Below are 27,857 nucleotides of genomic sequence, written 5' to 3'. Positions count from 1 at the left end.
GCAACCAGTATCTACAAAAGGCAGCCTATTTCTGAGGCTCGACTTCAATCAGAGCAGTAGAACTCCAGATAGCAAAGTAAGTCTGCAACAGGGGATGGCTTTCTCAGTAAACATCTACTATAACTCACTCAAAATGCAAAGAAGATTGTGAAGCCAGGAAAGAGTATTCACAAAAAGCAACATACTTCAGCTGCTACAATTCCATCGGAACAGCTGAAATCCCATTATCACTTGAAGAAGGCAGCGGGTAGGTGGGCTGCAGGAGATCAGCTGAGGCAGCGGGCGCCGCGGTACTCTACGGCAGGGGCGTATCTGGACTCTGGCAGTAGGGGGGCCAGGGCCAGAGGGAGGGGGCACATTTAGCCCCCCCCCCGGCACCACCGACCCCCCCCCCCGCCATTGCCAGAGCCCCCCTGCCACCAACGACTCTCTCCACCTCCTCTCCCGCCGCCAACCTTCCCCCGCTGACGTTGTTTACCTTTGCTGGCGGGGACCCCAACCCCCGCCAGCCGAGGTCCGCTTCCGCCTGCTTTTAAAAATAATTCTTCAGCTGGCGGGGGACCCCAGCCGCCGAGGTCTTCAAAGTTCTTGTTCGTCGTCCTCTGTGGCCATGTTGTACGCTGCTGATTCGGAGTCTGTCTGACGTCGCACCACGTTGTACGCGCGTACAACGTGGTGCGACGTCAGACAGACTCCGAATCAACAGGGTGATGGTTGATGATTATTGAGGAAAGCCTTGCCCAAATGCAGGATTACTGTACTAGTGGGAATTGGATACACTATAAATCTATTATAATTCACACCACTATTAAAACTTCGACGGCAGATTGTGATGCCAGCAAGAAGAATCCACAAAAGACAGACTACTTCTCAAGCACCTGCATTAGGGCAAGGCTCTCCTCAGTTGTCATCTACCATCACTCACACCACTATTCAACCCACAATGGCAGATTGTGACACCATCAAGAAGAATCCACAAAAGGCAGCCTAATTCAGTGGCTCTACTTCCATCAGAACAACTGAGCTCTCACTAGCACAGTAAGCCTGCATTAAGGAAAGGCTTTCTTCAGTCATCATCTACAATCAATAACATCACTATTCAAACCGCTCGGGCTGTTTGTGACAGCAGCAACCAGTATCCAGAAAAAGACAGCCTACTTCTGAGGATCTACTTCAATCAGAAAAGCTGAACTCCCGCTAGCACAGTAAGACTACAATTGGGCAATGCTTTCCTCAGTAATAATCTACCATTACTCACACCACTATACAACCATTCAAGCAGTTTGGGAAGCCAGCAATCAGTCTTCCCAAAAGGCAGCATAGGTCTGAGGCTCTACTTCAATCTCCACAGCTGAATTCCCTCTAGCACAGTAAGCCTGCACTTGGGGAAGGCTTTCCTCAGTCCTCATCTACCATCACTTAATTCCACTACTCAAACCGCAAGGGCGGTTTATGATGCCAGCAAGCAGTATCTACAAAAACCAGTCTACTTCTCAGGCTCTACTTCAGTCGGAAAAGCTGAATCCCCGCTAGCACAGTAATCCTGCATTTGAGCAAGGCTTTCCTCGGTTATCATCGATTGAAACTTCGAAAAAACGAAGTGATCATTGGAACAAATGTTCATTGGATCTAATGATATTACTAGCAGAAACTTCGAAAAAATGAAGTGATAATTTTAAGATAGAATATAATGGATCAAATGAAATTTTAAAAAAACTGACACCAATTTTGAACAAACACACGAAGATTTTAATAAACGCATGGATTCTTTTAGATCTGAAATCAAACAAATTAAAAGAGATAAATTTAAATGCGATGAGAGAGATTATCGCATGGGTAATGTATACCCGTGGGGTAAAGCAAGAGACAGAAAGAAATCCTTTAGACGACCCATGTCCTCATCACGCACACGTAGCCCTAGGCGTCCTTTCTCTCATTCTAACAATACTAGACCACAGAACTCTATATCATATCCATCAAACCATATCACAGAGGTGCGTAGTAGGAAACGCATTAGGAGTGATTCAGATGAGGTTTTTACCTCACCTCCCAGTAGTCCAGCAATTAACCATGAAGAAAATGAAAGAGTATCTTTTTTAGATCGCATATGGGCGAGGGACAAGATCAGACCAGACCATGGGTCGTTTCAACACAGGGATCAATATTGGCAGAGACAATATCCCCCTACACGAGGGAGAGGGAGAGGCAGAGCCAGAGGTTGGAACACAATGAGATAGTGGCTAAAGAGTTGCCCATTTTTAATCTTTCCAGTTTTATATTTCAAAAAAATCACATCTCAGTCTTACATATATAGCAGAAATTAAAAGACAAATATATGATTTAGAATACTATCTTCCTCTTGAATCAGATCCTACCGAAGATCTACAGAAAGATATCAAAGAGATAGTTCAGTTCGCGTACACAGCTGGATACATTACCCAGAAAGAAAAAGATTTTTTGTTAGTGGAATACCCAACTATTCCTACCATTTACACATTACCCAAGATACATAAAAATTCTGTTAAACCTCCAGGTAGACCAATTATATCTGCAAATGGATCCATACTTGAACCACTTTCCATTTTTGTAGACCACTTCCTAAGGCCCTTTGTACCCAATATTGCATCATATGTTCGTGATTCTACACATATGATTAATGTATTGGATGATTTTGACAGAGATCTTACAGATACAATTCTAGTTACTCTTGATATAGAGTCTTTATATACCAATATCCCACAGTTGGAAGCATTATCTGTCATAGATCGAACACTAAAAGGTAGAACCAATGTATGTCGCATTCCAAACAGGTTCATTCTAGCTCTAGCCACTCTTACAAAAATTTTTTTTGCCTTTCAAGGCACTTTCTTTCAACAAATCAAGGGCACCGCCATGGGAGCTTCCATGGCTCCAGATTTAGCCAACCTCTATGTGGCACACTTTGAAGAGAATTTTCTCACAGAACACCCCTTTGTAAATGAAGTCAGATTCTACAAGCGGTATATAGACGACATTTTCATTATATGGAAAGGATCATCAGAACGCCTTGAGGAATTTCACATATGGCTGAATTCTAGGAACCCAAATTTAAAATTTCAAATGCATCATGACCCAGACTCAATACCTTTTCTAGATATTCAGATTCAGAAATCTGCTTATTCATTTACTACTACAATATACCGTAAACCCACTGATAAGAATGCATACTTGCACTATCAAAGTTTTCATCAAAGGACTTTGAAGCAACATCTTCCTTATTCGCAGTTTTTGAGATTGAGAAGAATCTGTACTGACCTTGGAGATTTTAAAATAAAGGCACAAACTATGCGCAAAAGATTTTTGGACAGAGGATATCCAGAAGCAATCATCAAGAAGGGATACCACAAAGCACTCTTTGCCGAACGTGAGACTCTATTACAACCGGCAGAAAACAAACTACCTCCTGATCTTGTATGTGTTCTAAAATTCTCACATTTATCACATCATATCAAAAAAACAATCAAAAAGTTTTGGCCCATTTTGGAGATACATCCTTGTTTCAGAGAGAAAAATATTGTGTTCGCACAAAGCAGAAATAAAAATTTAAGAGAAATTCTTGTACCCTCTACATTACCTGATATGGTTACAAATCAGATTGGTCCTAGAGGACATCAACCATGTGGTACATGCTCGGTGTGCAAACACTCATTGGACATTACACATTACGAGGATTACCAGACTGGAAGGAAATATGCTTTAAACCATCAATCAAATTGTAATTCTGACAATGTCATTTATGCCATCGTTTGTCCCTGCAAGAAGATCTACATTGGTAAAACCAAACGCCAAGTAAAAACACGCATAATAGAACACAGGAGCTGTATCAAACGCAAAATAGTATCGGCACCTTTGACAGACCACTGGATTTCATACAATCATTCCATAGAAGATCTTTAATTTTTCGTTCTCAGAAAATTCATTCCGAAATGGCGCAAAGGCAATCTGGACACAACCCTCTTAAGAGAAGAGCAAAGAATTATCTTCCTCTTTAATAGTTTACATCCCAATGGTCTGAATGCAGAAATTGATTATAATGTTTTTCTATAAAAAAAAATTTTTAATTGTAAACATTTGCAATTGTGTTCAGTTGTTTTTCCCTGCCATAATTAAGGTCTCTGTATGTCTGGTCGTAATTCTCCAATTTTTTGATGATGCATAATAAGATTCACATATGTCCTATAATCCCTGTGATTTTTTCAGAATTATTTAATGTATTTATGTCTTTTAATTATATGTCTTGGCTTTATTTAGATAATTGCTCAAACTTAATTGCTTCTATTTTTGATTTATTCACAACCACTTGGAAAGTTCTACATCTCTTCATAACAATTTTGAAAAGTTGTACAATTTTTTAAAAAATTTTTCATATTAGAATTCCATAATATTACATACAACACATTTTTAAAGTGGTCCCTGCACATCACATTACAAAATCTTTCATTCCTAAATACACACTACTATGTCCAAAATATTTTACTATCACTTTACATTTTTGCATTCTATATTAGCTTTGTAAAACTGGATACTTTAATTTAATCAAATATATATATATATATATATATATATATATATATATATATATATATATATACTTTTCCATATTTTTTAAACAAAATCATCATTATTAATTTTGTATGTTCTTTTAACTGCGCACTTTTTAAATTTTCCTTTAAATTGCTTTCAATTTTCACATATTCATATCCTTCACAATTTCATTATAATGGAAAACATGTTTTCATGTATTTTCTAATCAGCATTTTTTTGTAACACACGCATAATCTATTAAGATATCACTGTTGGTTTATTATTTATGTTTTTCTGTACGATTATTTACACTTATAGATTTGATTGCTATTACATTTCTTCATATGCTAAAACAACTAAATATCTCCTGTTGCCAAATTTAGTTTGTTCGCTCACTCTTAAGTTCTCCCGTTGACTGCAACACCTAAGTGGATTCATTAGGTATGTCTTAGTTTCCTGGTTGCCTGTTGCTGTCAGTTCATCTGTTGGCTAAACAATCAATAATTTATACAACATCTTCACCTAATAAATACATCTTTTTGAAATTTGAAGAACATTAACGATTATCACTCTTCTACACAATCTTTGTGGATAAATTCATATTTTATAAAGTAACCGTGGCCGATTTTCTTTTGGCACGATCCATACCGGCATTATTATATTCAAAAATACAATCATTAGTTAACCAATCCATTATTCAAACAATTGTTTTTTTTAATATCATATCTCTTTCAATACACTAATCCATCACGTTCATTAGCACTCATTTAAATTTAATGGTGTTTAAAATTACCCTTCATTTTCACATTATCTCAGCGTTTTAAATAACGTTCACCCCATTCACAATCATTCTTTTGTCGGTATAAACAAATTGGTAATGGTTATGCAATACAATCTATCATTAACATCACACAATTAGTTTAGTTTAAGAGTATTCCAATTTCCGCTTTCAATTAGCTGTCATTTTTTCAGACGTTTGTCTTTTTCCCTCCATTTTTTGAAAAACGTCATTTCCTCTATTTAAAAGGTATTTTCGCCACCGCCATTTTTTATAGCAATTGGCAATTGCACACGCTTTTTAGGAGAGGAGGTAAGCACTTACATCAATGCATTTCTTCTTTTTCACATTCTTTAATCATCATACAGATTATTTGTGATTCAGCTTGTAGATTTTTGTTCGTTTAGCATAGACATCGTTTTGGTAATTTATGTTTTAAATGGTTGGGGAGATACATATGTATAATAAATAGTGGACATAGTGAGATCCACTCAGTAAAGGTTTCACAAAAATTTCCTCCGAAAGCAGACATTACATAAACATATATTCAAGAGATCATTATACTCGTGCCAGCACAATTGATAAATCAGTTATATTTTTTTTTCAATTCGTTTATTTTATAAAAATTGGTCACTTATAATTCGATAAGCAAGCACCTTTTTCAAAATGACGTCACTTTACATTTTCACTCGCATTGTTGCACTTCATTCTTAATTAATTAACCAGTAGCTTTTTTATTCTTGCCCAATTTTCCTTTTTTCTTCTCTTCTCCGTAGCAGATCAGGCTTGTTTCTGGCCATCACGAAAAAAAAAATTTCTGAGGAGAGGAGGTAAGCTCATTCTATTCTTTATAGGTTATTTTCTATAGCACGTTTAGCACCTGCATATCTTTCGACAGGGCTCCACTTTTTTGAATTGCAATTTATATACACACACTTTACCACATTTTGTTTATAGCATAGAGTCAGTATCATTAATTATTTAATTATATTCATTTAGTATCCGGTTTTATATTGCATCTTTATAGATGTACTACCTTCATGTTTTATTTATTGCACATTTATTCCACTGTTTCATTTAAAATTATCCCAAATGTGATAACCAATTTACATTATTTATTTTGCACTATATTTTTAACATACATCTTTCGGTATTTCACAAATTTTGTTACTTGATGTTTTTTATGTTCACTTTTATCATTATACGTATAGACCCAAGAGAGTTCCGCCATATTATATTTTCACCGTGCACGTTTCACATCATACTACTCCAGGTATTTGATAATAATTTTATTATATTCCCATTGTATAAGTCATGTACAACTTTTAATTCTGTACGGCTAAGTTATTATATTGATGAGGTAATCAGTAATACAGGCAATTAAGCTTTTTCAAAGATAAATATATATAATGATATGTTTTTCTGTTTTGTTTTTATTCATTCATTACTTTATAATTCATTCTTATGGTTCACATTCAGTCATATGACAATTTTTTATAAATGCATATGTTCACGATTTTTATTTTCCAGTTATATATACATACATATATACATTATATACAACTTTTAATCTTTGGTCCCCACTTGTATACATACACAATGTTTATTGCCCTTTAACACACATTTATGCATTTAGCATTGTACATTCCACGCGTTCTAACATCCCACATTTGTTAATTAATATATATTTTAATTAATTTTCATATATCCTTGAAATAATTTTTAATTTTTAACATTCAAGTCAAGTTTTCAGATCATTGTGTTTGCATATATGTCTTTATTACAATGTTATGTTCATTTATAGCAAATGCTACATACCTGTAGAAGGTATTCTCCGAGGACAGCAGGCTGTCCACGGCAGCCCCCTCCAACCGGAAACTTCACTAGCAAAGGCCTTTGCTAGTCCTCGCGCGCCCATGTGCACCGCGCATGCGCGGCCGTCTTCCCGCCCGAACCGGCTCGTGTTCGTCAGTCCCGTATGTAGCAAGACAAAGACAAGGGAAGACACAACTCCAAAGGGGAGGCGGGCGGGTTTGTGAGAACAATCAGCCTGCTGTCCTCGGAGAATACCTTCTACAGGTATGTAGCATTCACTTTCTCCAAGGACAAGCAGGCTGCTTGTTCTCACTGAAGGGGTATCCCTAGCCCCCAGGCTCACTCAAAACAACAAACATGGTCAATTGGGCCTCGCAACGGCGAGGACATAACTGAGATTGACCTAAAAACTTATCCAACTAACAGAGAGTGTAGCCTGGAACAGAATAAAACATGGGCCTAGTGGGGTGGAGTTGGATTCTAAATCCCGAACAGATTCTGAAGCACTGACTGCCCGAACCGACTGTTGCGTCGGGTATCCTGCTGCAGGCAGTAATGAGATGTGAATGTGTGGACAGATGACCACGTCGCAGCTTTGCAGATCTCTTCAATAGTGGCTGACTTCAAGTGGGCCACTGACGCAGCCATGGCTCTGACATTGTGAGCCGTGACATGACCCTCAAGAGCCAGTCCAGCGTGGGCGTAAGTGAAGGAAATACAATCTGCTAGCCAATTGGATATGGTGCGTTTCCCCACAGCCACTCCCCTCCTGTTGGGATCAAAAGAAACAAACAATTGGGCGGACTGTCTGTTGGGCTGTGTCCGCTCCAGACAGAAGGCCAATGCTCTTTTGCAATCCAATGTGTGCAGCTGACGTTCAGCAGGGCATGAATGAGGACGGGGAAAGAATGTTGGCAAGACAATTTACTGGTTCAGATGGAACTCCGACACTACCTTCGGCAAGAACTTAGGGTGAGTGCGGAGGGACTACTCTGTTATGATGAAATTTGGTGTAAGGAGCCTGGGCTATCAGGGCCTGAAGCTCACTGACTCTACGAGCTGAAGTAACAGCCACCAAGAAAATGACCTTCCAGGTCAAGTACTTCAGATGGCATGAGTTCAGTGGCTCAAAAGGAGGTTTCATCAGCTGGGTGAGAACAACATTGAGATCCCATGACACTGTAGGAGGTTTGACGGGGGGCTTTGACAAAAGCAAACCTCTCATGAAGCGAACAACTAAAGGCTGTCCTGAGATCGGCTTACCTTCCACACGGTAATGGTATGCACTGATTGCGCTAAGGTGAACTCTTACAGAGTTGGTCTTGAGACCAGACTCAGACAAGTGCAGAAGGTATTCAAGCAGGGTCTGTGTAGGACAAGAGCAAGGATCTAAGGCCTTGCTGTCACACCAGACGGTAAACCTCCTCCATAAAAAGAAGTAACTCTTCTTAGTGGAATTTTCCCTGGAAGCAAGCAAGACACGGGACACACCCTCCGACAGACCCAAAGAGGCAAAGTCTACGCTCTCAACATCCAGGCGGTGAGAGCCAGAGACCGGAGGCTGGGATGCAGAAGCGCCCCATCGTCCTGTGTGATGAGGGTCGGAAAACACTCCAATCTCCAGGGTTCTTCGGAGGACAACTCCAAAAGAAGAGGGAACCAGATCTGACGCGGCCAAAAGGGAGCAATCAGAATCATGGTTCAACAAAGTCTTCCCCACCAGAGGTATGGGAGGATAAGCATACAGCAGACCTTCCCACAAAATCCAGGAGGAAGACATCCGATGCCAGTCGACCGTGGGCCTGAAGTCTGGAACAGAACTGAGGGACCTTGTGGTTGGCTAGAGATGCGAAGAGATCTACCAAGGGGGTGCCCCACACCTGGAAGATCTGGCGTACCACTCTGGAGTTGAGCGCCCACTCGTGAGGTTGCATAATCCTGCTCAACCTGTCGGCCAGACTGTTGTTCATGCCTGCCAGATATGTGGCTTGGAACCACATGCTGTAACGGTGAGCCCAGAGCCACATGCTGACGGCTTCCTGACACAGGGGGCGAGATCCGGTGCCCCCCTGCTTGTTGATGTAATACATGGCAACCTGGTTGTCTGTCTGAATTTGGATAATTTGATGGGACAGCCGATCTCTGAAAGCCTTCAGAGCGTTCCAGATCGCTCGCAACTCCAGGAGATTGATCTGCAGATCGCGTTCCTGGAGGGACCAGCTTCCCTGGGTGTGAAGTCCATCGACATGAGCTCCCCACCCGAGGAGAGATGCATCCGTAGTCAGCACCTTTTGTGGCTGAGGAATTTGGAAGGGGCGTCCCAGAGTCAAATTGGTCCAAATCGTCCACCAATACAGGGATTTGAGAAAACTCGTGGATCACGTCCTCTAGATCCCCAGCAGCCTGAAACCACTGGGAAGCTAGGGTCCATTGAGCAGATCGCATGTGAAGGCGTGCCAAGGGAGTCACAAGGACTGTGGAGGCCATGTGGCCAAGCAATCTCAACATCTGCCGAGCTGTGATCTGCTGGGATGCTCGTACCCGGGAGACGAGGGACAGCAGATTGTTGGCCCTCGTCTCCGGGAGATAGGCCCGAGCCGTCCGAGAATCCAGCAGAGCTCCTATGAATTCGAGTCTCTGTACTGGGAGAAGGTGGGACTTTGGATAATTTATCACAAACCCCAGTAGCTCCAGGAGGCGAATAGTCATCTGCATGGACTGTAGAGCTCCTGCCTCGGATGTGTTCTTCACCAGCCAATCGTCAAGATAAGGGAACATGTGCACTCTGAGCCTGCAAAGCGCTGCTGCTACCACAGCTAGGCACTTCGTGAACACTCTGGGCGCAGAGGCGAGCCCAAAGGGTAGCACACAGTACTGGAAGTGACGTGATCCCAGACGAAATCGAAGATACTGTCTGTGGGCTGGCAGTATCGGGATGTGTGTATAAGCTTCCTTTAAGTCCAGAGAGCATAGCCAATCGTTTTGCTGAATCATGGGAAGAAGGGTGCCCAGGGAAAGCATCCTGAACTTTTCCTTGACCAGATATTTGTTCAGAGCCCTTAGGTCTAGGGACACATCCTCCCTGTTTTCTTTTCCACAAGGAAGTACCTGGAATAGAATCCCAGCCCTTCTTGCCCCGGTGGCACGGGCTTGACCGCATTGGCGCTGAGAAGGGCAGAGAGTTCCTCTGCAAGTACCTGCTTGTGCTGGAAGCTGAAGGATTGAGGGTGTATCCTTGCCGGACTATTTGGAGGACCCACTGGTCGGAGGTTATGAGAGGCCACCTTTGGTGAAAAACTTTCAACCTCCCCCTGACCGGCAGATCACCCGGCACAGACACTTTGACATCGGCTATGCTCTTCTGGAGCCAGTCAAAAGCTTGCCCCCTGCTTTTGCTGGGGAGCTGTGGGGCCTTGCTGAGGCGCACGATGCTGACGAGAGCGAGCGCGCTGGGGCTTAGCCTGGGCCGCAGGCTGTCGAGAAGGAGGATTGTACCTACACTTACCAGAAGAGTAGGGAACAGTCCTCCTTCCCCCATAAAAACGTCTACCTGAAGAGGTAGATGCTGAAGGCTGCCGGCGGGAGAATTTGTCGAAAGCGTTATCCCGCTGGTGGAGCTGCTCTACCACCTGTTCGACTTTTTCTCCAAAACTGTTGTCCGCTCGGCAAGGGGAGTCCGCAATCCGCTGCTGGATTCTATTCTCCAGGTCGGAGGCACGCAGCCATGAGAGTCTGCGCATCACCACACCTTGAGCAGCGGCCCTGGACGTAACATCAAAGGTATAATATACCCCTCTGGCCAGGAATTTTCTGCATGCCTTCAGCTGCCTGACCACCTCCTGAAATGGCTTGGCTTGCTCAGAAGGGAGCTTGTCCACCAAGCCCGCCAACTGCCGCACATTGTTCCGCATGTGAATGCTCGTGTAGAGCTGGTAGGACTGAATCTTGGCCACGAGCATTGAAGAATGGTAGGCCTTCCTCCCAAAGGAGTCTAAGGTTCTAGAGTCCTTGCCCGGGGGTGCCGAAGCATGCTCCCTAGAACTCTTAGCCTTCTTTAGGGCCAGATCCACCATACCAGAGTCGTGAGGCAACTGAGTGCGCATCAGCTCTGGGTCCCCATGGATCCGGTACTGGGACTCGATCTTCTTGGTCCAGTTCGCCAGCAATGTCTTTTTTAGGACATGATGCATGGGTACTGTGGACGCTTCCTTAGGTGGAGAAGGATAGTCCAAGAGCTCAAACATTTCAGCCCTGGGCTCATCCTCCACAACCACCGGGAAGGGGATGGCCGTAGACATCTCCCGGACAAAGGCCGCGAAACACAGACTCTCGGGAGGAGAAAGCTGCCTTTCAGGGGAGGGAGTGGGATCAGAAGGAAGGCCATCAGACTCCTCATCAGAGAAATATCTGATGTCCTCCTCCTCCTCCCACGAGGCCTCACCATCGGTATCAGACACAAGTTCATGAACCTGTGTCTGAAGCCGTGCCCGACTCAACTCCGTGGAAACACGGCCACGGTGGGAGCATCGAGAGGTAGACTCCCTCGCCATCACCGGCGAAGCTCCCTCCACCGACGTCATCGGGGACTCTTCCTGGGAGTCGGTGGCAACCGGTACCGCAAGCGGTACCGATGTCGGAGACCTCACCCCGGGCAAAGGGCCAGCCAGCGCCTCACTCGACAGTACCGGTGGCGCAGGCACCCCCGGTACTGGAGGGGAAGGGTGCAACAGGTCTCCCAGGATCTCTGGGAGAACGGCCCGGAGACTCTCGTGCAGAGTGGCTGTGGAGAAAGACATGGAAGCCGATGCAGGAGTCGAGGTCAGAGTCTGTTCCGGGCGTGGAGGCGGTTCTGGGCTGTCCAAGGTGGAGCGCATCGACACCTCCTGAACAGAGGGTGAGCGATCCTCCCGGTGCCGATACCTACTGGTTGCCGACTCCCTCGGCGACCCAGAGCTCTTGGTACCGATGCGGGAAGGAGACCAGTGTCGATGCTTCTTTGATTTCTTCAAACGAAGCATGTCACCGGAGCTTCCCGGTACCGACAAGGAGGATGTAGAATCCAGCCGTCGCTTCCTTGGGGCCGAGGCCGAAGAAGGTCGGTCTCTGGGGGGCTGTACCGCAGGAGCCCTCAGGGCAGGGGGAGACCCACCCGAAGGCTCACCGCCACCAGCAGGGAAATGGACAGCCCTCACCTGCACTCCAGTCGAAGCACCACCGTCCGACGACATCAGCAACAGCGGAGGTGCCGGTACCACCGACACCGATGCAGGCTTCCGATGTCTCGGTACCGACGATGCAGAGGGTCGAAACCTCGATGCCGTCGATGCAGTCGATGCCGAGGTCGAAGACTTCGATGCTATCGACGTCGATGCACTCGATTCCTCCGGTGCTGTTGTCGACTAGGAGCTCGAGAACAACACGTTCCACTGGGCCAATCTCGCTACCTGAGTCCTCTTCTGTAAAAGAGCACAAAGACTACAGGCCTGTGGGCGGTGCCCAGCCCCCAGACACTGAAGACACGAAGCGTGTCTATCAGTGAGCGAGATTACCCGGGCGCACTGGGTGCACATCTTGAAGCCGCTGGGAGACTTCGATGACATGGGCGGAAAAATCACGCCGGCGAAATCAAAATTCGTAATGGCGACGAAGGGCACCAAAAATAAGGGAGAGAGAAAAAACCCATACCAAGGCCATGAAACAGGCCTACCCCGAAAGCGAAAGGAAACTTACGCCGGGGAAACAACTGGACACATGGGAAGCGACAAAGACCAAAAGGTCTCTCTTTTTTTTTTTTTTACGAAAATCGCTAAGACGCGCGAGGGTCAACTTGAGGGGCACGAAACGGCGGCAAAACACGACCGTCCCGAGCGCGGACAAAAGAAGACTGATGAACACGAGCCGGTTCGGGCGGGAAGAAGGCCGCGCATGCGCGGTGCGCATGGGCGCGCAAGGACTAGCAAAGGCCTTGGCTAGTGAAGTTTCCGGTTGGAGGGGGCTGCCGTGGACGTCACCCATCAGTGAGAACAAGCAGCCTGCTTGTCCTCGGAGAATATGTATTACTACATTTTTAACTTCTTAGGTGTCATTTTATTCCACTTTAATGCAATGTTATGTTACGTTCATTTATGATGTATTACTACATTTTCGATTTCTTAGATGTCATTCTATTCCACTTTTAATGTCATGTTTTATTTTTCTGTTTTCATTTGTTTTGTTCTAGATTGTTAAAGACCCCTGAGGCAGCCCTTTGGGCCGAAACACGGCCGTGTCGGGTCATTTTATATGAATAAATACAATTTTTGGTATCCTCATTCGTCCTCCTCACTTTTTTTCTATATCTCAAGGTTCCTTGAGGGTTTTTACCTCCTTGTTTTTGCTGTGGCTCAGTTATCATCTACCATCACTCACACCACCATTAAAATAATGCGAGCAGTTTTTGAAGCCAGCAAGCAGTATTCAAAAATATACCCTACTTCTGAAGCTCTACTTCAATCGGAACAGCTACTATAACTCACATTTTTCATACCGCAAAGGCGGATTGTCATGCCACTGAGAAGAATCCACAAAAGGCAGCCTCCTTCTGCGGCTCTATCTCAACTGGAACAACAGAACTCCTGCTAGCACAGTAAGCATTAATTTCAGCAAGGCTTTCCCCTGTCCCACCACTATTCAAACAGCTCGGGTGCTTTGTAAACAGTTAGCATTCACAGGAGGAAGACTTTGTTCAGTCATCTCCTACCATCACTCAAATCACTATTCAAGACGCTCAGGCGGTTTGTGGTGCCAGTAAGCTGTATCCACAAAAGGCAGCCTACTTCTGAAGATCTACTTTCATCAGAACAGCTGAATTCCCACTAACAAAGTAAGCCTGTACTTCAGAAAGACTTTCCTCAGTCATCACTTACAATCACTCATACAACTATTAAAACTGATCGGCAGTTGGTGACACAAGCAAGCAGGATCCAAAAAAGGCAGCCTACGTAAGAGGCTCCAATTCCATCGGAACAGCAGAAATCCCGCAAGCACAGTAAGCCTGCACTTTGGATGAATTTCTCAGTCATCATCTACTGTAACTCAGACCACTATTCAAACCGTGAAGGAGGATTGTAAAGCCAGGAAAGAGTATCCACAATAGGCAATCTACTTCTGAGGCTCCAATTCCATTGGAAGAGCTGAATTTCCAATAGTACAGTAAGCCTACACTACAGGAAGGCTTTCCTCAGTAATCATCTACCATTACTCACACCACGATACAAATCACAAATGCTGACTGTGATGCCAGCAAGATAAATCAACAAAAGTCAACCTACTTCTGAGGCTCTATTTCAATCAGAATAGCTGAACTCCCGCTAGCACAACAAGCCAACACTTGGCGATGGCTTTCTCTGACATCATCTACTATAACTTACACCACTGTCAAACCGTGAAGGAGGATTGCAAAGCCAGGACGGAGTATCCACAAATGGCAACCTACTTCTGAGGCTCTATTTCTGCTCGGCCGGTTTGAATACTGGTGTGAATGATGGTTGATGATTACTGAGGAAAGCCTTGCCCAAATGCAGGATTACTGTGCTAGTGGGAACTGGATACACTATAAATCTATTATAATTCACACCACTATTAAAACTTTGACGGCAGATTGTGATGTCAGCAAGAAGAATCCACAAAAGACAGACTATTTCTGAAGCACCTGCATTAGGGCAAAGCTCTTCTCAGTTGTCATCTACCATCACTCACATCACTATTCAATCCACAAAGACAGATTGTGACACCATCAAGAAGATACCACAAAAGGCAGCCTAATTCAGTGGCTCTACTTCCATCAGAACAACTGAGCTCTCACTAGCACAGTAAGCCTGCATTAAGGAAAGACTTTCCTCAGTCATCATCTACAATCAATCACATCACTATTCAAACCGCTCGGGCTGTTTGTGACAGCAGCAACCAGTATCCAGAAAAAGACAGCCTACTTCTGAGGCTCTACTTCAATCAGAAAAGCTGAACTCCCGCTAGCACAGTAGACCTACAATAGAGGAAGGCTTTCCTCAGTAATCCATCTAGGATCACTCACACCGCTATTGAAACCACTCAGGTGATTTGTAACACCAGCAACCACCATCCACAAAAAGCAGTCTACTTCTGAGGCTCTAATTCAATTGGATGAGCTGAACTCCCACCAGAAATGTAAGCCTCCACTTCTGGATTGCATTCTCAATCATCATATACAATCATTGAGACCGCTCTTCAAAACGCTCAGGCAGTTTGTGATGCCAGAAAGCAGTATCCATAAAAGGCAGCCTACTTCAAAGGATCCAATTCCATCAGAACAGCAGAACTCCCACTAGCACAGTAAGACTACAATTGGGCAACGCTTTTCTCAGTAATAATCTGCCATTACTCACACCACTATACAACCGTTCGAGCAGTTTGAGAAGCCAGCAATCAGTCTCCCCAAAAGGCAGCATACGTCTGAGGCTCTACTTCAATCTCCAAAGCTGAATTCCCAATAGCACAGTAAGCCTGCACTTGGGGAAGACTTTCCTCAGTCATCATCTACCATCACTTAATTCCACTACTCAAACCGCAAGGGCGGTTTGTGATGCCAGCAAGCAATATCAACAAAAACCAGTCTGCTTCTCAGGCTCTACTTCAGTCGGAAAAGCTGAATCCCCGCTAGCACAGTAATCCTGCATTTGAGCAAGGCTTTCCTCGGTTATCATCTACCATCACTCACACCACCATTAAAACCATGTGAGCGGTTTTTGATGCCAGCAAGCAGTATCCAAAAATACACCCTACTTCTGAAGCTCTACTTCAATCGGAACAGCTACTATAACTCATATTTTTCATACCGCAAAGGCGGATTGTAATGCCATTGAGAAGAATCCACAAAAGGCGGCCTCCTTCTGAGGCTCTATCTCAACTAGAACAACTGAACTCCCGCTAGCACAGTAAGCCTTAATTTCGGCAATGCTTTCCCCTGTCCCACCACTATTCAAACAGATCGGGTGCTTTGTAAACAGTTAGCATCACCTACCATCACTCAATTCACTATTCAAGACGCTCAGGCAGTTTGTCGTGCCAGTAAGCTGTATCCACAAAAGGCAGCCTACTTCTGAAGCTCTACTTTCATCAGAACAGTTGAATTCCCACTAACAAAGTAAGCCTGTACTACAGAAAGACTTTCCTCAGTCATCACCTACAATCACTCATACCACTATTAAAACTGATCGGGCAGTTGGTGACACAAGCAAGCAGGATCCAAAAAAGGAGGCCTACGTAAGAGGCTACAATTTCATCGGAACAGCTGAAATCCCACAATCACAGTAAGCCTGCACTTTGGATGAATTTCTCAGTCATCATCTACTGTAACTCAGACCACTATTCAAACCGTGAATGAGGATTGTAAAGCCAGGAAAGAGTATCCACAATAGGCAACCTACTTTTGAGGCTCCAATTCCATTGGAACAGCTGAATTTCCGCTACTACAGTAAGCCTACACTACGAGAAGGCTTTCCTCAGTAATCATCTACCATCACTCACACCACGATACAAATCACGAATGCTGACTGTGATACCAGCAAGATAAATCAACAAAAGTCAACCTACTTCTGAGGCTCTATTTCAATCAGAACAGCTGAACTCCCGCTAGCACAACAAGCCTACACTTGGCGATTGGTTTCTCTGTCATCATCACCTACTATAACTTACACCACTGTTCAAACCGTGAAGGAGGATTGCAAAGCCAGGACGGAGTATCCACAAATAGCAACCTACTTCTGAGGCTCTATTTCTGCTCGGCCGGTTTGAATAGTGGTGTGAGTGATGGTTGATGATTACTGAGGAAAGCCTTGCCCAAATGCAGGATTACTGTGCTAGTGGGAACTGGATACACTATAAATCTATTATAATTCACACCACTATTAAAGCTTCGACGGCAGATTGTGATGCCAGCAAGAAGAATCCATAAAAGACAGACTTCTTCTGAAGCACCTGCATTAGGCAAGGCTCTCCACAGTTGTCATCTACCATCACTCACACCACTATTCAATCCGCAATGGCAGATTGTGACACCATCAAGAAGAATCCACAAAAGGCAGCCTAATTCAGTGGCTCTACTTCCATCAGAACAACTGAGCTCTCACTAGCACAGTAAGCCTGCATTAAGGAAAGACTTTCCTCAGTCATCATCTACAATCAATCACATCACTATTCAAACCGCTCGGGCTGTTTGTGACAGCAGCAACCAGTATCCAGAAAAAGGCAGCCTACTTCTGAGACTCTACTTCAATCAGAAAATCTGAACTCCCGCTAGCACAGTAGGCCTACAATAGAGGAAGGCTTTCCTCAGTAATCAATCTAGGATCACTCACACCGCTATTGAAACCACTCAGGTGATTTGTAAAACCAGCAACCAGCATCCACAAAAGGCAGTCTACTTCTGAGGCTCTAATTCAATTGGATGAGCTGAACTCCCACCAGAAATGTAAGCCTCCACTTTAAGGATTGCATTCTCAGTCATCATATACAATCATTTAGACCGCTCTTCAAAACGCTCGGGCAGTTTATGATGCCAGAAAGCAGTATCCATAAAAGGCAGCCTACTTCAAAGGATCCATTTCCATCAGAACAGCAGAACTCCCGCTAGCACAGTAAGACTACAATTGGGCAATGCTTTCCTCAGTAATAATCTGCCATTACTCACACCACTATACAACCGTTCGAGCAGTTTGAGAAGCCAGCAATCAGTCTCCCCAAAAGGCAGCATACGTCTGAGGCTCTACTTCAATCTCCAAAGCTGAATTCCCACTAGCACAGTAAGCCTGCACTTGGGGAAGGCTTTTCTCAGTCCTCATCTACCATCACTTAATTCCACTTCTCAACCCGCAAGGGCGGTTTGTGATGCCAGCAAGCAATATCAACAAAAACCAGTCTGCTTCTCAGGCTCTACTTCAGTCGGAAAAGCCGAATCCCCGCTAGCACAGTAATCCTGCATTTGAGCAAGGCTTTCCTCGGTTATCATCTACCATCACTCACACCACCATTAAAACCATGCGAGCGGTTTTTGATGCCAGCAAGCAGTATCCAAAAATACACCCTACTTCTGAAGCTCTACTTCAATCGGAACAGCTACTATAACTCACATTTTTCATACCGCAAAGGCGGATTGTAATGCCATTGAGAAGAATCCACAAAAGGCAGCCTCCTTCTGAGGCTCTATCTCAACTAGAACAACTGAACTCCCGCTAGCACAGTAAGCCTTAATTTCGGCAATGCTTTCCCCTGTCCCACCACTATTCAAACAGCTCAGGTGCTTTGTAAACAGTTAGCATTCACTGAAGGAAGACTTTCTTCAGTCATCACCTACCATCACTCAATTCACTATTCAAGACGCTCAGGCGGTTTGTCGTGCCAGTAAGTTGTATCCACAAAATGCAGCCTACTTCTGAAGCTCTACTTTCATCAGAACAGCTGAATTCCCACTAACAAAGTACGCCTGTACTTCAGAAAGCCTTCCTCAGTCATCACGTACAATCACTCATACCACTATTAAAACTGATCGGGCAGTTGGTGACACAATCAAGCAGGATCCAAAAAAGGCAGCCTACGTAAGAGGCTCCAATTCCATCAGAACAGCTGAAATCCCGCAAGCACAGTAAGCCGGCACTTTGGATGAATTTCTCAGTCATCATCTACTGTAACTCAGACCACTATTCAAACCATGAAGGAGGATTGTAAAGCCAGGAAAGAGTATCCACAGTAGGCAACCTACTTCTGAGGCTCCAATTCCATTGGAACATCTGAATTTCCGCTACTACAGTAAGCCTACACTACGGGAAGGCTTTCCTCAGTAATCATCTACCATCACTCACACCACGATACAAATCACGAATGCTGACTGTGATACCAGCAAGATAAATCAACAAAAGTCAACCTACTTCTGAGGCTCTATTTCAATCAGAATAGCTGAACTCCCGCTAGCACAACAAGCCTACACTTGGTGATGGCTTTCTCTGTCATCATCTACTATAACTTACACCACTGTTCAAACCGTGAAGGAGGATTGCAAAGCCAGGACGGAGTATCTACAAATGGCAACCTACTTCTGAGGCTCCAATTCCATCGGAACAGCTGAATTTCTGCTAGCACAGTGAGCCTACACTACGGGAAGGCATTCCTCAGTAATCATCTACCATCACTCACACAACTATACAAATCACGAATGCTGACTGTGATGCCAGCAAGATAAATCAACAAAAGTCAACCTACTTCTGAGGCTCTATTTCAATCAGAACAGCTGAACTCCCGCTAGCACAACAAGCCTACACATGGCGATGGCTTTCTCTGTCGTCATCAACTACTATAACTTACACCAAACCGTGAAGGAGGATTGCAAAGCCAGGACGGAGTATCCACAAATAGCAACCTACTTCTGAGGCTCTATTTCTGCTCGGCCGGTTTGTATAGTGGTGTGAGTGATGGTTGATGATTACTGAGGAAAGCCTTGCCCAAATGCAAGATTACTGTGCTAGTGGGAACTGGATACACTATAAATCTATTATAATTCACACCACCAATGAAACTTCAACAGCAGATTGTGATGCCAGCAAGAAGAATCCACAAAAGACAGACTACTTCTGAAGCACCTGCATTAGGGCAAGGCTCTCCTCAGTTGTCATCTACCATCACTCACACCACTATTCAATCCGCAATGGAAGATTGTGGCACCATCAAGAAGAATCCACAAAAGGCAGCCTAATTCAGTGGCTCTACTTCCATCAGAACAACTGAGCTCTCACTAGCACAGTAAGCCTGCATTAAGGAAAGACTTTCCTCAGTCATCATCAACAATCAATCACATCACTATTCAAACCGCTCGGGCTGTTTGTGACAGCAGCAACCAGTATCCAGAAAAAGGCAGCCTACTTCTGAGGCTCTACTTCAATCAGAAAATCTGAACTCCCGCTAGCACAGTAGGCCTACAATAGAGGAAGGCTTTCCTCAGTAATCAATCTAGGATCACTCACACCGCTATTGAAACCACTCAGGTGATTTGTAACACCAGCAACCAGCATCCACAAAAGGCAGTCTACTTCTGAGGCTCTAATTCAATTGGATGAGCTGAACTCCCACCAGAAATGTAAGCCTCCACTTCTGGATTGCATTCTCAGTCATCATATACAATCATTGAGACCGCTCTTCGAAACGCTCGGGCAGTTTGTGATGCCAGAAAGCAGTATCCATAAAAGGCAGACTACTTCAAAGGATCCAATTCCATGAGAACAGCAGAACTCCCGCTAACACAGTAAGACTACAATTGGGCAACGCTTTCCTCAGTAATAATCTGCCATTACTCACACCACTATACAACCGTTCGAGCAGTTTGAGAAGCCAGCAATCAGTCTCCCCAGAAGGCAGCATACGTCTGAGGCTCTACTTCAATCTCCAAAGCTAAATTCCCACTAGCACAGTAAGCCTGCACTTGGGGAAGACTTTCCTCAGTCATCATCTACCATCACTTAATTCCACTACTCAAACCGCAAGGGCGGTTTGTGATGCCAGCAAGCAATATCAACAAAAACCAGTCTGCTTCTCAGGCTCTACTTCAGTCGGAAAAGCTGAATCCCCGCTAGCACAGTAATCCTGCATTTGAGCAAGGCTTTCCTCGGTTATCATCTACCATCACTCACACCACCATTAAAACCATGTGAGCGGTTTTTGATGCCAGCAAGCAGTATCCAAAAATACACCCTACTTCTGAAGCTCTACTTCAATCAGAAAAGCTGAACTCCCGCTAGCACAGTAGGCCTACAATTGAGGAAGACTTTGCTCAGTAATCAATCTGGGATCACTCACACCACTATTGAAACGACTCAGGTGATTTGTAACACCAGCAACCAGCATCCACAAAAGGCAGTCTACTTCTGAGGCTCTATCTCAACTGGAACAACTGAACTCTCGCTAGCATAATAAGCCTTAATTTCGGCAAGGCTTTCCCCTGTCCCACCACTATTCAAACAGCTCGGGTGCTTTGTAAACAGTTAGCATTCACTGGAGGAAGACTTTCTTCAGTCATCACCTACCATCACTCAAATCACTATTCAAGACGCTCAGGCGGTTTGTCGTGCCAGTAAGCTGTATCCACAAAAGGCAGCCTACTTCTGAAGCTCTATTTTCATCAGAACAGTTGAATTCCCACTAACAAAGTAAGGCTGTACTTCAGAAAGACTTTCCTCAGTCATCACCTACAATCACTCATACCACTATTAAAACTGATCGGGCAGTTGGTGACACAAGCAAGCAGGATCCAAAAAAGGAGGCCTACGTAAGAGGCTACAATTCCATCAGAACAGCTGAAATCCCACAATCACAGTAAGCCTGCACTTTGGATGAATTTCTCAGTCATCATCTACTGTAACTCAGACCACTATTCAAACCGTGAAGGAGGATTGTAAAGCCAGGAAAGAGTATCCACAATAGGCAACCTACTTCTGAGGCTCTATTTCTGCTCGGCCGGTTTGAGTAGTGGTGTGAGTGATGGTTGATGATTACTGAGGAAAGTCTTGCCCAAATGCAGGATTACTGTGCTAGTGGGAACTGGATACACTATAAATCTATTATAATTCACACCACTATTAAAGCTTCGACGGCAGATTGTGATGCCAGCAAGAAGAATCCATAAAAGACAGACTTCTTCTGAAGCACCTGCATTAGGGCAAGGCTCTCCTCAGTTGTCATCTACCATCACTCACACCACTATTCAATCCGCAATGGCAGATTGTGACACCATCAAGAAGAATCCATAAAAGGCAGCCTAATTCAGTGGCTCTACTTCCATCAGAACAACTGAGCTCTCACTTGCACAGTAAGCCTGCATTAAGGAAAGACTTTCCTCAGTCATCATCTACAATCAATCACATCACTATTCAAACCGCTCGGGCTGTTTGTGACAGCAGCAACCAGTATCCAGAAAAAGGCAGCCTACTTCTGAGGCTCTACTTCAATCAGAAGAGCTGAACTCCCGCTAGCACAGTTGGCCTACAATAGAGGAAGGCTTTCCTCAGTAATCAATCTAGGATCACTCACACCGCTATTGAAACCACTCAGGTGATTTGTAACACCAGCAACCAGCATCCACAAAAGGCAGTCTACTTCTGAGGCTCTAATTCAATTGGATGAGCTGAACTCCCACCAGAAATGTAAGCCTCCACTTCAAGGATTGCATTCTCAGTCATCATATACAATCATTTAGACCGCTCGGGCAGTTTATGATGCCAGAAAGCAGTATCCATAAAAGGCAGCCTACTTCAAAGGATCCATTTCCATCAGAACAGCAGAACTCCCGCTAACACAGTAAGACTACAATTGGGCAACGCTTTCCTCAGTAATAATCTGCCATTACTCACACAACTATACAAATCACGAATACTGACTGTGATGCCAGCAAGATAAATCAACAAAGATCAACCTACTTCTGAGGCTCTATTTCAATCAGAACAGCTGAACTCCCGCTAGCACAACAAGCCTACACTTGGCGATTGGTTTCTCTGTCATCATCATCTACCATAACTTACACTACTGTTCAAACCGTGAAGGAAAATTGCAAAGCCAGGACGGAGTATCCACAAATAGCAACCTACTTCTGAGGCTCTATTTCTGCTCGGCCGGTTTGAATAGTGGTGTGAGTGATGGTTGATGATTACTGAGCAAAGTCTTGCCGAAATGCAGGATTACTGTGCTAGTGGGAACTGGATAGACTATAAATCTATTATAATTCACACCACTATTAAAACTTCGACGGCAGATTCTGATGCCAGCAAGAAGAATCCATAAAAGACAGACTTCTTCTGAAGCACCTGCATTAGGGCAAGGCTCTCCTCAGTTGTCATCTACCATCACTCACACCACTATTCAATCCGCAATGACAGATACTGACACCATCAAGAAGAATCCATAAAAGGCAGCCTAATTCAGTGGCTCTTCAAAACGCTCGGGCAGTTTGTGATGCCAGAAAGCAGTATCCATAAAAGGCAGCCTACTTCAAAGGATCCAATTCCATCAGAACAGCAGAACTCTCGCTCGCACAGTAAGACTACAATTGGGCAACGCTTTCCTCAGTAATAATCTGCCATTACTCACACCACTATACAACCGTTCGAGCAGTTTGAGAAGCCAGCAATCAGTCTCCCCAAAAGGCAGCATATGTCTGAGGCTCTACTTCAATCTCCAAAGCTGAATTCCCACTAGCACAGTAAGCCTGCACTTGGGGAAGACTTTCCTCAGTCATCATCTACCATCACTTAATTCCACTACTCAAACCGCAAGGGCGGTTTGTGATGCCAGCAAGCAATATCAACAAAAACCAGTCTGCTTCTCAGGCTCTACTTCAGTCGGAAAAGCTGAATCCCCGCTAGCACAGTAATCCTGCATTTGAGCAAGGCTTTCCTCGGTTATCATCTACCATCACTCACACCACCATTAAAACCATGCGAGCGGTTTTTGATGCCAGCAAGCAGTATCCAAAAATACACCCTACTTCTGAAGCTCTACTTCAATCGGAACAGCTACTATAACTCACATTTTTCATACCGCAAAGGCGGATTGTAATGCCATTGAGAAGAATCCACAAAAGGCGGCCTCCTTCTGAGGCTCTATCTCAACTAGAACAACTGAACTCCCGCTAGCACAGTAAGCCTTAATTTTGGCAATGCTTTCCCCTGTCCCACCACTATTCAAACAGCTCGAGTGCTTTGTAAACAGTTAGCATTCACTGAAGGAAGACTTTCTTCAGTCATCACCTACCATCACTCAATTCACTATTCAAGACACTCAGGCGGTTTGTCGTGCCAGTAAGTTGTATCCACAAAAGGCAGCCTACTTCTGAAGCTCTACTTTCATCAGAACAGCTGAATTCCCACTAACAAAGTACGCCTGTACTTCAGAAAGCCTTCCTCAGTCATCACGTACAATCACTCATACCACTATTAAAACTGATCGGGCAGTTGGTGACACAATCAAGCAGGATCCAAAAAAGGCAGCCTACGTAAGAGGCTCCAATTCCATCGGAACAGCTGAAATCCCGCAAGCACAGTAAGCCGGCACTTTGGATGAATTTCTCAGTCATCATCTACTGTAACTCAGACCACTATTCAAACCATGAAGGAGGATTGTAAAGCCAGGAAAGAGTATCCACAGTAGGCAACCTACTTCTGAGGCTCCAATTCCATTGGAACAGCTGAATTTCCGCTACTATAGTAAGCCTACACTACGGGAAGGCTTTCCTCAGTAATCATTTACCATCACTCACACCACGATACAAATCACGAATGCTGACTGTAATACCAGCAAGATACATCAACAAACGTTAACCTACTTCTGAGGCTCTATTTCAATCAGAACAGCTGAACTCCAGCTAGCACAAGAAGCCTACACTTGTTGTTGGCTTTCTCTGTCATCATCTACTATAACTTACACCACTGTTCAAACCGTGAAGGAGGATTGCAAAGCCAGGACGGAGTATCTACAAATGGCAACCTACTTCTGAGGCTCCAATTCCATCGGAACAGCTGAATTTCTGCTAGCACAGTGAGCCTACACTACGGGAAGGCTTTCCTCAGTAATCATCTACCATCACTCACACAACTATACAAATCACGAATGCTGACTGTGATGCCAGCAAGATAAATCAACAAAAGTCAACCTACTTCTGAGGCTCTATTTCAATCAGAACAGCTGAACTCCCGCTAGCACAACAAGCCTACACATGGCAATGGCTTTCTCTGTCGTCATCAACTACTATAACTTACACCAAACCGTGAAGGAGGATTGCAAAGCCAGGACGGAGTATCCACAAATAGCAACCTACTTCTGAGGCTCTATTTCTGCTCGGCCGGTTTGTATAGTGGTGTGAGTGATGGTTGATGATTACTGAGGAAAGCCTTGCCCAAATGCAGGATTACTGTGCTAGTGGGAACTGGATACACTATAAATCTATTATAATTCACACCACCAATGAAACTTCAACAGCAGATTGTGATGCCAGCAAGAAGAATCCACAAAAGACAGACTACTTCTGAAGCACCTGAATTAGGGCAAGGCTCTCCTCAGTTGTCATCTACCATCACTCACACCACTATTCAATCCGCAATGAAAGATTGTGGCACCATCAAGAAGAATCCACAAAAGGCAGCCTAATTCAGTGGCTCTACTTCCATCAGAACAACTGAGCTCTCACTAGCACAGTAAGCCTGCATTAAGGAAAGACTTTCCTCAGTCATCATCTACAATCAATCACATCACTATTCAAACCGCTCGGGCTGTTTGTGACAGCAGCAACCAGTATCCAGAAAAAGGCAGCCTACTTCTGAGGCTCTACTTCAATCAGAAAATCTGAACTCCCGCTAGCACAGTAGGCCTACAATAGAGGAAGGCTTTCCTCAGTAATCAATCTAGGATCACTCACACCGCTATTGAAACCACTCAGGTGATTTGTAACACCAGCAACCAGCATCCACAAAAGGCAGTCTACTTCTGAGGCTCTAATTCAATTGGATGAGCTGAACTCCCACCAGAAATGTAAGCCTCCACTTCTGGATTGCATTCTCAGTCATCATATACAATCATTGAGACCGCTCTTCAAAACGCTCGGGCAGTTTGTGATGCCAGAAAGCAGTATCCATAAAAGGCAGCCTACTTCAAAGGATCCATTTCCATCAGAACAGCAGAACTCCCGCTAACACAGTAAGACTACAATTGGGCAACGCTTTCCTCAGTAATAATCTGCCATTACTCACACAACTATACAAATCACGAATGCTGACTGTGATGCCAGCAAGATAAATCAACAAAGATCAACCTACTTCTGAGGCTCTATTTCAATCAGAACAGCTGAACTCCCGCTAGCACAACAAGCCTACACTTGGCGATTGGTTTCTCTGTCATCATCATCTACCATAACTTACACCACTGTTCAAACCGTGAAGGAAAATTGCAAAGCCAGGACGGAGTATCCACAAATAGCAACCTACTTCTGAGGCTCTATTTCTGCTCGGCCGGTTTGAATAGTGGTGTGAGTGATGGTTGATGATTACTGAGGAAAGTCTTGCCGAAATGCAGGATTACTGTGCTAGTGGGAACTGGATACACTATAAATCTATTATAATTCACACCACTATTAAAACTTCGACGGCAGATTCTGATGCCAGCAAGAAGAATCCATAAAAGACAGACTTCTTCTGAAGCACCTGCATTAGGGCAAGGCTCTCCTCAGTTGTCATCTACCATCACTCACACCACTATTCAATCCGCAATGGCAGATACTGACACCATCAAGAAGAATCCATAAAAGGCAGCCTAATTCAGTGGCTCTTCAAAACGCTCGGGCAGTTTGTGATGCCAGAAAGCAGTATCCATAAAAGGCAGCCTACTTCAAAGGATCCAATTCCATCAGAACAGCAGAACTCTCGCTCGCACAGTAAGACTACAATTGGGCAACGCTTTCCTCAGTAATAATCTGCCATTACTCACACCACTATACAACCGTTCGAGCAGTTTGAGAAGCCAGCAATCAGTCTCCCCAAAAGGCAACATATGTCTGAGGCTCTACTTCAATCTCCAAAGCTGAATTCCCACTAGCACAGTAAGCCTGCACTTGGGGAAGACTTTCCTCAGTCATCATCTACCATCACTTAATTCCACTACTCAAACCGCAAGGGCGGTTTGTGATGCCAGCAAGCAATATCAACAAAAACCAGTCTGCTTCTCAGGCTCTACTTCAGTCGGAAAAGCTGAATCCCCACTAGCACAGTAATCCTGCATTTGAGCAAGGCTTTCCTCGGTTATCATATACCATCACTCACACCACCATTAAAACCATGTGAGCGGTTTTTGATGCCAGCAAGCAGTATCCAAAAATACACCCTACTTCTGAAGCTCTACTTCAATCGGAACAGCTACTATAACTCACATTTTTCATACCGCAAAGGCGGATTGTAATGCCATTGAGAAGAATCCACAAAAGGCGGCCTCCTTCTGAGGCTCTATCTCAACTAGAACAACTGAACTCCCGCTAGCACAGTAAGCCTTAATTTCGGCAATGCTTTCCCCTGTCCCACCACTATTCAAACAGCTCGGGTGCTTTGTAAACAGTTAGCATTCACTGAAGGAAGACTTTCTTCAGTCATCACCTACCATCACTCAATTCACTATTCAAGACGCTCAGGCGGTTTGTCGTGCCAGTAAGCTGTATCCACAAAAGGCAGCCTACTTCTGAAGCTCTACTTTCATCAGAACAGCTGAATTCCCACTAACAAAGTACGCCTGTACTTCAGAAAGCCTTCCTCAGTCATCACGTACAATCACTCATACCACTAATAAAACTGATCGGGCAGTTGGTGACACAATCAAGCAGGATCCAAAAAAGGCAGCCTACGTAAGAGGCTCCAATTCCATCGGAACAGCTGAAATCCCGCAAGCACAGTAAGCCGGCACTTTGGATGAATTTCTCAGTCATCATCTACTGTAACTCAGACCACTATTCAAACCTTGAAGGAGGATTGTAAAGCCAGGAAAAAGAATCCACAAAAGGCATCCTACTTCTGAGGCTCCAATTCCATTGGAACAGCTGAATTTCCGCTACTATAGTAAGCCTACACTACGGGAAGGCTTTCCTCAGTAATCATCTACCATCACTCACACCACG

General features: G+C 44.4%; 1 protein-coding gene across 1 annotated transcript in view; it reads right to left on the bottom strand.

The window, feature by feature from the left end:
- The window catches only part of TMPRSS3 (transmembrane serine protease 3), a 232,497-nt gene that overhangs the window by 10,657 nt on the left and 193,983 nt on the right, over window positions 1-27,857 (bottom strand). The gene's annotated exons all lie outside the window — the stretch shown is intronic.

The sequence above is a fragment of the Microcaecilia unicolor genome, chromosome 5, assembly GCF_901765095.1.
Source record: "Microcaecilia unicolor chromosome 5, aMicUni1.1, whole genome shotgun sequence".
NCBI lineage: Eukaryota > Metazoa > Chordata > Amphibia > Gymnophiona > Siphonopidae > Microcaecilia > Microcaecilia unicolor.
Note: the sequence above shows the minus strand (reverse complement) of the source record. Positions and strands in the feature narration are given on the sequence as shown.